This window comes from Agelaius tricolor, unplaced genomic scaffold (genome assembly GCF_023055355.1).
Source record: "Agelaius tricolor isolate 1412-34295 unplaced genomic scaffold, bAgeTri1.0.p SCAF_111, whole genome shotgun sequence".
Lineage (NCBI taxonomy): Eukaryota > Metazoa > Chordata > Aves > Passeriformes > Icteridae > Agelaius > Agelaius tricolor.
Window position 1 is genome coordinate 182,227 of NW_027269371.1, and position 9,976 is coordinate 192,202.

The 9,976-nt window shown below is 57.2% G+C and overlaps 1 long non-coding RNA gene across 1 annotated transcript; it reads right to left on the reverse strand.

The window, feature by feature from the left end:
* Window positions 1–8,883: 8,883 nt before the first annotated feature.
* Window positions 8,884–9,190, reverse strand: LOC139586284 (uncharacterized). Its single transcript, XR_011677685.1, has 3 exons — window positions 9,134–9,190; window positions 8,945–8,982; window positions 8,884–8,898 (listed from the first exon to the last, which is right to left on the reverse strand). It is a non-coding gene; the product is annotated as an uncharacterized lncRNA (long non-coding RNA).
* Window positions 9,191–9,976: the final 786 nt, after the last annotated feature.

A 9,976-nucleotide genomic window follows, 5' to 3' on the forward strand; every position in this document is an offset into this window, starting at 1 on the left:
AACTCCTGAAATTCCCAAAATCCCTGAAAGTCCCTAAGTTGTTCCTGAAATTCCCAAAATCCCCCAATTAATTCCCGAAATTCCTGAAATCGTTTTCGAAATTCCCAATTGGGGTTCCCAAGGTCCCCCAAAGAATTCCTGAAATGATTCCGAAATTCCAGAAATTCCTGAAATTCCCGAAATAATTCCCCAAAAATCTCAAAATTATTCCAAATATTCCTGAAATCCACCCTGAAATTCCCCAAATTATTCCCAAAATAATTCATGAAATTCCCAAAACAATTCTTGGAATTGTTCCTGAGATTCCCCAAAACTCCCAAAATTCCTGAAACCATTCCTGAAACCATTCCCAGAATTTCCAAAATTCCCAAAACCATTCCCGAAATTCCCAAAATTATTCCCAAATTTCCCAAAATTCTTCCCAAAATTCTTCCCCAAAATTCTTCCCAAAAATTCCCCAAAATTCGAGAAATTCTTCCCCAAAATTCTTCTCAAAATTCTTCCCAAAAATTCCCCAAAATTCTTCCCAAAATTCGCAAAATTATTCCCGAAATTCTTCACAAAATTATTCCCCAAAATTCTTTCCAAAAATTCCCCAAAATTCACGAAATTATTCCCAAAATTATTCCCAAAATTCTTCCCAAAATTCTTCCCAAAAATTCCCCAAAATTCGCGAAATTATTCCCGAAATTTGGCCCGAAATTCTTCCCGAAATTCTTTCCAAAATTCCCGAAATTCTTCTCAAAATTCTTCCCCAAATTCCCCAAAATTCCCCAAAATTCTTTTCAAAATTCTTCCTGAAATTCCCCAAAATTCTTCCCAAAATTCTTCCCAAAATCCTTCCCAAAATTCCGCAAAATTATTCCCCAAATTCTTCCCCAAATTCTTCCCAAAATTCCCGAAATTCTTCTCAAAATTCTTCCCAAAATTCTTCCCAAAATTCTCAAAATTATTCCCAAAGATTCCCCGAAATTTTTCCCAAAATTCCCCCAAAATTCTTCCCAAAATTCCCCCAAAATTATTCCCCAAAATTCCCCGAAATTTTTTCCCAAAATTCTTCCCAAAATTATCTCCGAAATTCCCAAAATTCCTCCCCCGAATGTTCCCGAAATCCCCGGATTTCCCCTCCCCCACTCACGCTCGGCGCCGTTTCCCGCCCGCGCCGGGGCCGCGAGGAGGAGGAGGAGGAGGAGCAGGAGCGGGGGGGCGGGGCCGAGGCCGAAGGCTCCGGGAGCCATTCCTGGGGGGGGGGGGAGGGGAGAGAGAAAAACGCACCGGGAAACAACGGGTTAAAGGGGCGGGGCCAGCCGGGGAAAGGGGCGGGGTTACAGCGAGAGGGACGCGGCGAGGGGCGGAGCCAACGTGAGGGGGCCACAGCGAGGGGGCGGGGCCAACGTGAGGGGGGCACAGCGAGGGGGCGGAGCCAACGTGAGGGGGGCACAGTGAGGGGGCGTGGCCACAGCGAGGGGTGGGGGGGATTTGGGGGAATTTTTTGGGGAATTTTTGGGGATTTTTTGGGATTTTTTGGGGGGTTTTGGGAGTCCTGAATTCAGGTGAGATCCAGGTGGAATTTGGGGATTTTGGGGGAATTTTTGGAATTTTGGGAGCCAGGTGAGAGCCAGGGGGAATTTTGGGGATTTTGGGGGGAATTTTGGGGGAATTTGAGGGAATTTTTGGGGGGTTTTTGGAGTCCTGAATTCAGGTGAGATCCAGGTGGGATTTGGGGATTTTGGGGGGAATTTTTGGGATTTTTTGGGATTTTTTTGGGATTTTTTGGGGGGGTTTTGGGAGTCCTGAATTCAGGTGAGATCCAGGTAGGGTTTGAGGGAAAGGTTTGGGGATTTTGGGGGAATTTGGGGGGAATTTTTGGGATTTTGGGAGCCAGGTAAAATCCAGGTGGGATCTGGGAAAAATTTTGGAGATTTTGGGGGGAATTTGGGGAAACTTGGGGAGAATTTTCGGGATTTAGAGGGGATTTTGGGAGCCAGGTAAAATCCAGGTGGGATTTGGGGGGAATTTTGAGGATTTCAGGAGCCAGGTGAGATCCAGGTCAGATCCAGGTAAAATCCAGGTGAGATTTGGGGGGGATTTTGGGGGATTTTTGGGAGAATTTTGGGGGATTTTGGGAGCCAGGTGAGATCCAGGTGGGATTTTGGGAGGGGAATTTTGGGGAAATTTGGGGATTTTGGGGGAATCTGGGGGGAATTTGGGATCAAGGTGGGTCCAGGTGAGATCTGGGGGAGATCTGGGGGGAATTTCTGGGATTTTGGGGGAATTTTTGGGGGGAATTTCCGGGGTTTTGGGGGAATTTTTGGGGGGAATTTCTGGGGTTTTGGGAGCCAGGTGAGATCCAGGTGGGATTTGGGGAGAATTTTTGGGATTTTTGGGAGCCAGGTGAGATCCAGGTAAGAATTTGGGGGATTTGGGGGGGAATTTTTGAGCTCTTGGATCCAGGTGGGATCCAGGTGAGATTTGAGGGAACTTTGGGGAATTTTGGGGGAGATTTTGGGGGGGAATTTTGGGGTCTTGAATCCAGGTGAGATCCAGGTAAGATCCAGGTAAGATCTCACCTGGATCCAAAACCCAAAAATCCCCCGCCCCAAATCCCACCTGGATCGTGGCCACGCCCCCCCAAATCCCACCTGGATCGTGGCCACGCCCCCTCCAGGCTACCTGGATCACACCTGGATCCAAAAGCCAAAAAATTCCCCCAAAATTCCCGAATATTCCCCAAAAATCTCACCTGGATTGGACTCACCTGGATCTCACCTGGCTCCCAAAACCCCAAAAAATTCCCCCAAAATTCCCCAAAAATCGCACCTGGATTGGACTCACCTGGATCAGACTCACCTGGATCTCACCTGGCTCCCAAAACCCCAAAATTTCCCCCAAAATTCCTGAAAATTCCCCAAAAATTGCACCTGGATCAGCCTCATCTGGATTGGGGCTCACTTGGCTCAGACCTCACCTGTCTCACCTGTCAAGGACTCACCTGGATCAGGGCTCACCTGGATCACACCTGGATCCAAAAGCCAAAAAATTCCCCAAAATTTCCCCCAAAATTCCCAAAAATTCCCCAAAAATCTCACCTGGATTGGACTCACCTGGATCAGGACTCACCTGGCTCAGAACTCACCTGGATCTGACTTTAACTGGCTCAGACCTTACCTGGCTCACCTGGATCTCACCTGGCTCAGACCTTACTTGGATCAGGGACTCACCTGGATCGGGACTCACCTGGCTCAGACCTCACCTGGATCAGCCTCACCTGGCTCAGACCTCACCTGTCTCACCAGTCTCACCTGTCAGGGACTCACCTGGATCACCTGGCTCAGACCTTGGTTGTCTCACCTGGATCTCACCTGTCAGGGGCTCACCTGGCCCAGATCTTACCTGGCTCACCTGGCTCAGACCTCACCTTTCTCACCTGGATCAGCCTCACCTGGCTCACCTGTCAGGGCCTCACCTGGACTGGGGCTTACCTGGCTCAACTGGCCCAGACCTTACCTGGCTCACCTGTTGGACTCACCTGGATCAGCCTCACCTGGATCGGGGCTCACTTGGATCAGACCTTACCTGGATCAGGACTCACCTGGATCAGCCCTTACCTGTCTCACCAGTCTCACCTGTTGGGACTCACCTGGATCGGGGCTCACCTGGATCAGACTCACCTGGATCCAGGCTCACCTGTCAGGGCCTCACCTGGCTCACCAATCTCACCTGGATCGGGGCTCACCTGGATTGGGGCTCACCTGGATTGGGGCTCACCTGGCTCAGATCTCACCTGGCTCTCACCTGGCTCAGATCTCACCTGGCTCTCACCTGGCTCAGACCTTTCCCGGCTCTCACCTGTCAGGACTCACCCGGCTCAGATCTCATCTGGATCGGGGCTCACCGGGCTCTCACCTGTCAGATCTCACCTGGCTCAGATCTCACCTGGATCTCACCTGGATCAGCCTCACCTGGCTCAGATCTCACCTGGCTCAGACCTGGCTCTCACCTGTCGGGACTCACCTGGCTCAGATCTCACCTGGCTCACTTAGATCAGGGCTCACCTGGCTCAGATCTCACCTGGCTCAGATCTCACCTGGCTCTCATCTGTCGGGACTCACCTGGCTCAGATCTCACCTGGATCTCACCTGGATCAGGGCTCACCTGTCAGACCTTACCCGGCTCTCACCTGTCGGGACTCACCTGGCTCAGACCTCACCCGGCTCTCACCTGTTGGGACTCACCTGGCTCAGATCTCACCTGACTCTCACCTGGATCTCACCTGGATCAGCCTCACCTGGCTCAGGACTCACCCAGCTCTCACCTGGATCTCACCTGGCTCAGATCTCACCTGTCAGGACTCACCTGGCTCAGGGCTCACCTGTCAGACCTTACCCGGCTCTCACCTGTCAGATCTCACCTGGCTCAGACCTCACCCGGCTCTCACCTGTCGGGACTCACCTGGATCAGGTCGGGAGCGGCCGAGCCGGGATCTCCGGGGCCGGGGATTTTTATAGGCCCGGGGGGCGGGGTTTGTTTGTTGTGGGCGTGGCTTGTTCGTTGTGGGCGTGGTTCTTTCTTTGTGGGCGTGGTTCGTTCGTTGTGGGCGTGGCTTGTTTGTTATGGACGGGTTTTGTTGTGGGCGGGGCGGTGACGTCAGCGGCGCCGTGGGCGGAGGCCCCGCCCCTCCCTGGCTTTGATCCGCCCCAGGAAGGGCCCGGGGGGGGGGAGGGGGAGCGGCCCCGCCCCCAGCGCTGAGCTCGGGCCTGGGCTGGGCCCGGAATGAGACCGAGCCTGGACCTGAGCCTAATCCTGAACCTGGGCCTAATCCTGAACCTGGGACTGATCCTGAACCTGGGCTGGGACCGAGCCTGGGACTGAGCCTGGGCTGGGCCCGGAATGAGACAAATCCTGAACCTGGGCCTGAGCCTGGGCCTAATCCTGAACCTGAGCCTGGGCTGGGCCCGGAATGAGACAAATCCTGAACCTGGGCCTAATCCTGAACCTGGGCCTAATCCTGAACCTGAGCCTGGGCCTGGGACTGAGACAAATCCTGAACCTGGGCCTAATCCTGAACCTGGGCCTAATCCTGAACCTGGGACTGAGCTGGGCTGGGCCCGGAATGAGACAAATCCTGAACCTGGGCCTGGGACTGAGCCTGGGACTGGGCCTAATCCTGAACCCGGGACTGAGCCTGGGCTGGGCCCGGACTGAGACTGAGACTGAGCCGGGCCTGGGCCTAATCCTGAACCTGGGACTGAGCCTGGGCTGGGCCCGGGCTGAGACCGAGCCTGGGCTGGGCCTAATCCTGAACCTGGTCCTGAGCTTAATCCTGAGCCTGGGACTGAGCCTGAGCCAGGCCTAATCCTGAACCTGGGGCTGAGCCTGGGACTGAGCTGGGCCCGGACTGGGACTGGGACTGAGCCTGGGCCTAATCCTGAACCCAGGACTGAGCCTGGGCTGGGCCCGGACTGAGACAAATCCTGAGCCTGGGACTAATCCTGATCGCGGTCCTGAGCTTAATCCTGCCCCTAATCCTGGTCCTGAACCTGGGACTGAGCTTAATCCTGCCCCTGAGACTGATCCTGAGCCCGGGACTGAGCCTGAGCTGGGCCTAATCCTGAACCTGGGGCTGAGCCTGGGACTGAGCTGGGCCCGGACTGGGACTGAGCCTGAGCCTGGGACCAAGCTTGGAACTGAGCCTGGGACTGAGCCTGATCCCGGTCCTGAGCTTAATCCTGAGCCTGAGCCTGGTCCTGAGCCTGAGCTTAATCCTGGTCCTGAGCCTAATCCTTCCCCTGGCCCTGGTCCTGATCCCGATCCCACCCCAGCTGTGACCCCAGGTGTGACCCCAGGTGTGACCCCAGGTGACCCCAGCTGTGTCCCCTCCCCCTTGGCCCCACCTGTGCGCACCTGAGCCATGGGACAGGGGACACCTGAGGGGACACAGGGACACCTGAGGGGACACGGGTGACACCTGAAAAGCCCCCAGGTGACACAGGGGACAATGAGGGGACACCTGAGGAACCCCAGGTGACACCTGAGGGGACACAGGGGACACCTGAGGGGACAATGAGGGGACACCTGAGGGACACCTGAGAGACACCCGAGGGGACACAGGGACACCTGAAGGGACACAGGAGAGGACACCTGAGGGGACAATGAGGGGACAATGAGGGGACCCAGGTGACAAAGGGGACACAGGAGAGGACACCTGAAAGGACAATGAGAGGACACTGGGGACACCTGAGGGGACACAGGGGACACCTGAGAAGTCCCCAGGTGACACAGGGGACAATGAGGGGACACCTGAGGAACCCCAGGTGACACCTGAGGGGACACAGGAGAGGACACAGGTGACAATGAGGGGACACCTGGGGACACCTGAGGGGACAATGAGGGGACCCAGGTGACACAAGGAGGACCCAGGGACACCTGAGGGGACCCAGGTGACACCTGAGAAGTCCCCAGGTGACACAGGGGACAATGAGGGGACACCTGAGGGGACCCAGGGACACCTGAGGGGACCCAGGTGACAAAGGGGACCCCGGAAGTGGCCGCGCCAGCGCCACCGCCCGAGGGGGCGGGGCCTGACCGGTCCCGCCGGTGTCACCTGCGCTGTCACCCGGGTGTCACCTGGGTGTCACCTGTGCCACCCGCGCTGTCACCTGCGCTGTCAGCCGGGTGTCACCTGCGGGCCGGGAGGGGACCGGAGTGACAGCCCCGCCCCTGCTGACACCGCGGGGACACCGGGGGTGGCACCGGGGGTGGCACTGGGGACACTGGGGACACTGGGGGTGGCACTGGGGGTGGCACTGGGGACACTGGGGATGGCACTGGGGGTGGCACTGGGGACACTGGGGACACTGGGGGTGGCACTGGGGGTGGCACTGGGGACACTGGGGATGGCACTGGGGGTGGCACTGGGGACACTGAGGCATTGGGGACACTGGGGACACTGGGGACAGAGGGGGCGGCATTGGGGTGGCACTGGGGACACTGGGGACACTGGGGGTGGCTCAGGTGGCACTGGGGACACCGAGGGTGGCACTGGGGACACCGGGGGCGGCACTGGAGACACTGGGGACAGAGGGGGTGGCACTGGGGACACTGGGGACACTGGGGGTGGCAGCGGGGACACCGGGGGTGGCACTGGGGTGGCTCAGGTGGCACTGGGGACGACACTGGGGACACTGGGGACACTGGGGGTGGCACTGGGGTGGCACTGGGGTGGCACAAGGGACACGGGGGACACTGGGGTGGCTCAGGTGGCACTGGGGACACTGAGGCATTGGGGACACACAGATGGCACTGGGGACACCAAGGGTGGCACTGGTGGCATTGGGGACACTGGGGACAGAGGGGGTGGCATTGGGGACAGTGAGGCACTGGGGTGGCATTGGGGACACTGGGGACGACACTGGGGACACACAGGTGGCACTGGGGACACCGAGGGTGGCATTGGGGACAGGGGGTGGCACAGGTGGCTCTGGGGACACTGAGGCATTGGGGACACACAGGTGGCACTGGGGACACCGGGGACACTGGGGGTGGCTCAGGTGGCACTGGGGACACCAAAGGTGGCATTGGGGTGGCACAGGTGGCACTGGGGACTCTGGGGACAGAGGGGACACTGGGGACACACTGGGGACACTGGGGGCTGGCACTGGTGGCACTGGGGACTCTGGGGACAGAGGGGACACTGGGGACACTGGGTGTGGCACAGGTGACACTGGGGACACCTGAGACACTGGGGACACCAAGGGTGGCATTGGGGACAGGGGGTGGCACTGGGGGTGACACTGGGGACACTGAGGGTGGCATTGGGGACACCGGGGGTGACACTGGGGTGGCGGCACAGGGGACACAAGAGGTGGCCCTGGGGACACTGGGGGGGTGGCTCTGGGTGACTCAGGTGACACCGGGGGTGACAGAGGGGGTGGCACAGGTGGCACAGGTGGCACTGGGGACACTGGGGGTGGCCCTGGGGACATTGGGGACACTGGGGACAGTGGGGGTGGCCCTGGGGGGGGACACCGAGGGTGGCACCGGGGACACCGGGGGTGACATTGGGGGTGGCACAGGTGACACTGGGGGACATTTGGGGATTTTGGGGCGGATTTTTGGGGCAGAATTTTGAGATTTGGGGTGGAATTTTGGGGGGGATTTGGGGAATTTTTGGGGTGGAATTTGGGGGTTTTGGGGTGGATTTTTCGGGTGGATTTTTTGGGATTTTTGGGGTGGAACTTGGGGGTTTTGGGGGTGGAATTTGGGGTTTTTGGGGGTGGAACTTGTGGTTTTTGGGGTGGATTTTGGGGATTTTTTGGAGTGGGTTTTTGGGGTGGAATTTTGGAATTTTTGGGCGGATTTTTGTGGAATTTTGGGGTGGAATTTGGGATTTTGGGGTGGCATTTTGGGTGGAATTTTGGCATTTTTGGGGGGGAATTTTTTTTTTTACTTTTGGGGTGGAATTTTGTGATTTTGGGGTGGAATTTTTGGGACTTTTGGGGTGGAATTTGGGGGTTTTTGGGTTGGATTTTTCAGGATTTTTTTGGGGTGGATTGTTTGGATTTTGGGGTGGATTTTTTGGGAGTTTTGGGGTGGAATGTTGGGATTTTGGGGGTGGAATTTGGGGAATTTTCAGGGTGGATTTTTGGGAATTTTGGGGTGGAATTTTGGGATTTTGGGCGTGGATTTTTTGGGGTTTTTGCGGTGGAATTTGGGGGTTTTGGGGCGGATTTTTGGGGTGGATTTTTTGGGATTTTGGGTTGGATTTTTTGGGACTTTTGGGGTGGAATTTTGGGATTTCAGGGTGGATTTTTGGGGTGGATTTTTTTGGGATTTTGGGTTGGATTTTGTCCCATCTCACCTGTCCATGTCTCACCTGTGTCCCTCACCTGTCCCTGTCTCACCTGGCAGGTGTCGGCGCGGGTGTGGGGCTCACCTGTCCCACCTGTGTCACCTGTCCCATCTCACCTGTCCATGTCTCACCTGTGTCCCTCACCTGTCCCTGTCTCACCTGGCAGGTGTCAGCGCAGGTGTGGGGCTCACCTGTGTCACCTGTCCATGTCTCACCTGTGTCCCTCACCTGTCCCTCACCTGGCAGGTGTCGGTGCGGCTCTGGGGCTCACCTGTCCCTCACCTGTCCCATCTCACCTGTCCATGTCTCACCTGTCCCATCTCACCTGTCCCATCTCACCTGTCCCTCACCTGTCCCACCTGTCCCTCACCTGTCAGGTGTCGTTGCGGGGGCGGGGCTGGCCGGCGCAGAGCGCGCTGGGGGTGATGGAGCCGGGGTGGGTGCGGCCGCAGGTGAGCTCAGGTACGATGCACACCTGGCTGCAGGGCAGGGCCTGCGGGAACCTCGCTGCAAACACACCTGGGGTCACCTGGGGGCACACCTGGGGTCACACCTGGGGTCACACCTGGGGTCACACCTGGGGGCACCCGGGGTCACACCTGGGGGCACCTGGGGACACACCTGGGGTCACCGGGGGTCACCTGGGGTAACACCTGGGGTCACACCTGGGGGCACCTGGGGGCACACCTGGGGTCACACCTGGGGTCACACCTGGGGGCACACCTGGGGGCACACCTGGCTGGGGTCACACCTGGGGGTCACACCTGGGGGCACCCGGGGTCACACCTGGGGTCACACCTGGGGGTACCTGGGCTCACACCTGGGGTCACATCTGGACTCAGGTAACACCTGGGGTCACACCTGGCTGGGGTCACACCTGGGGTCACACCTGGGGCACACCTGGACTCACCTGCACAGGTGACGCCTGCTCTGAGCCCTCTCCTGTCCCAGGTAACGCCTTCATTCCCACCTCACCTGTCCCAGGTGTGTCCCTCACCTGTCATTAATTAACCTCCATTAATTAACCCTTGTTAATTAACCCAATTAACTAAACCTCATTAATTAACCTCCATTAATTAGCCCTCATTAGTTAAACCTCATTAATTAACCTGTTAATTAACCCCA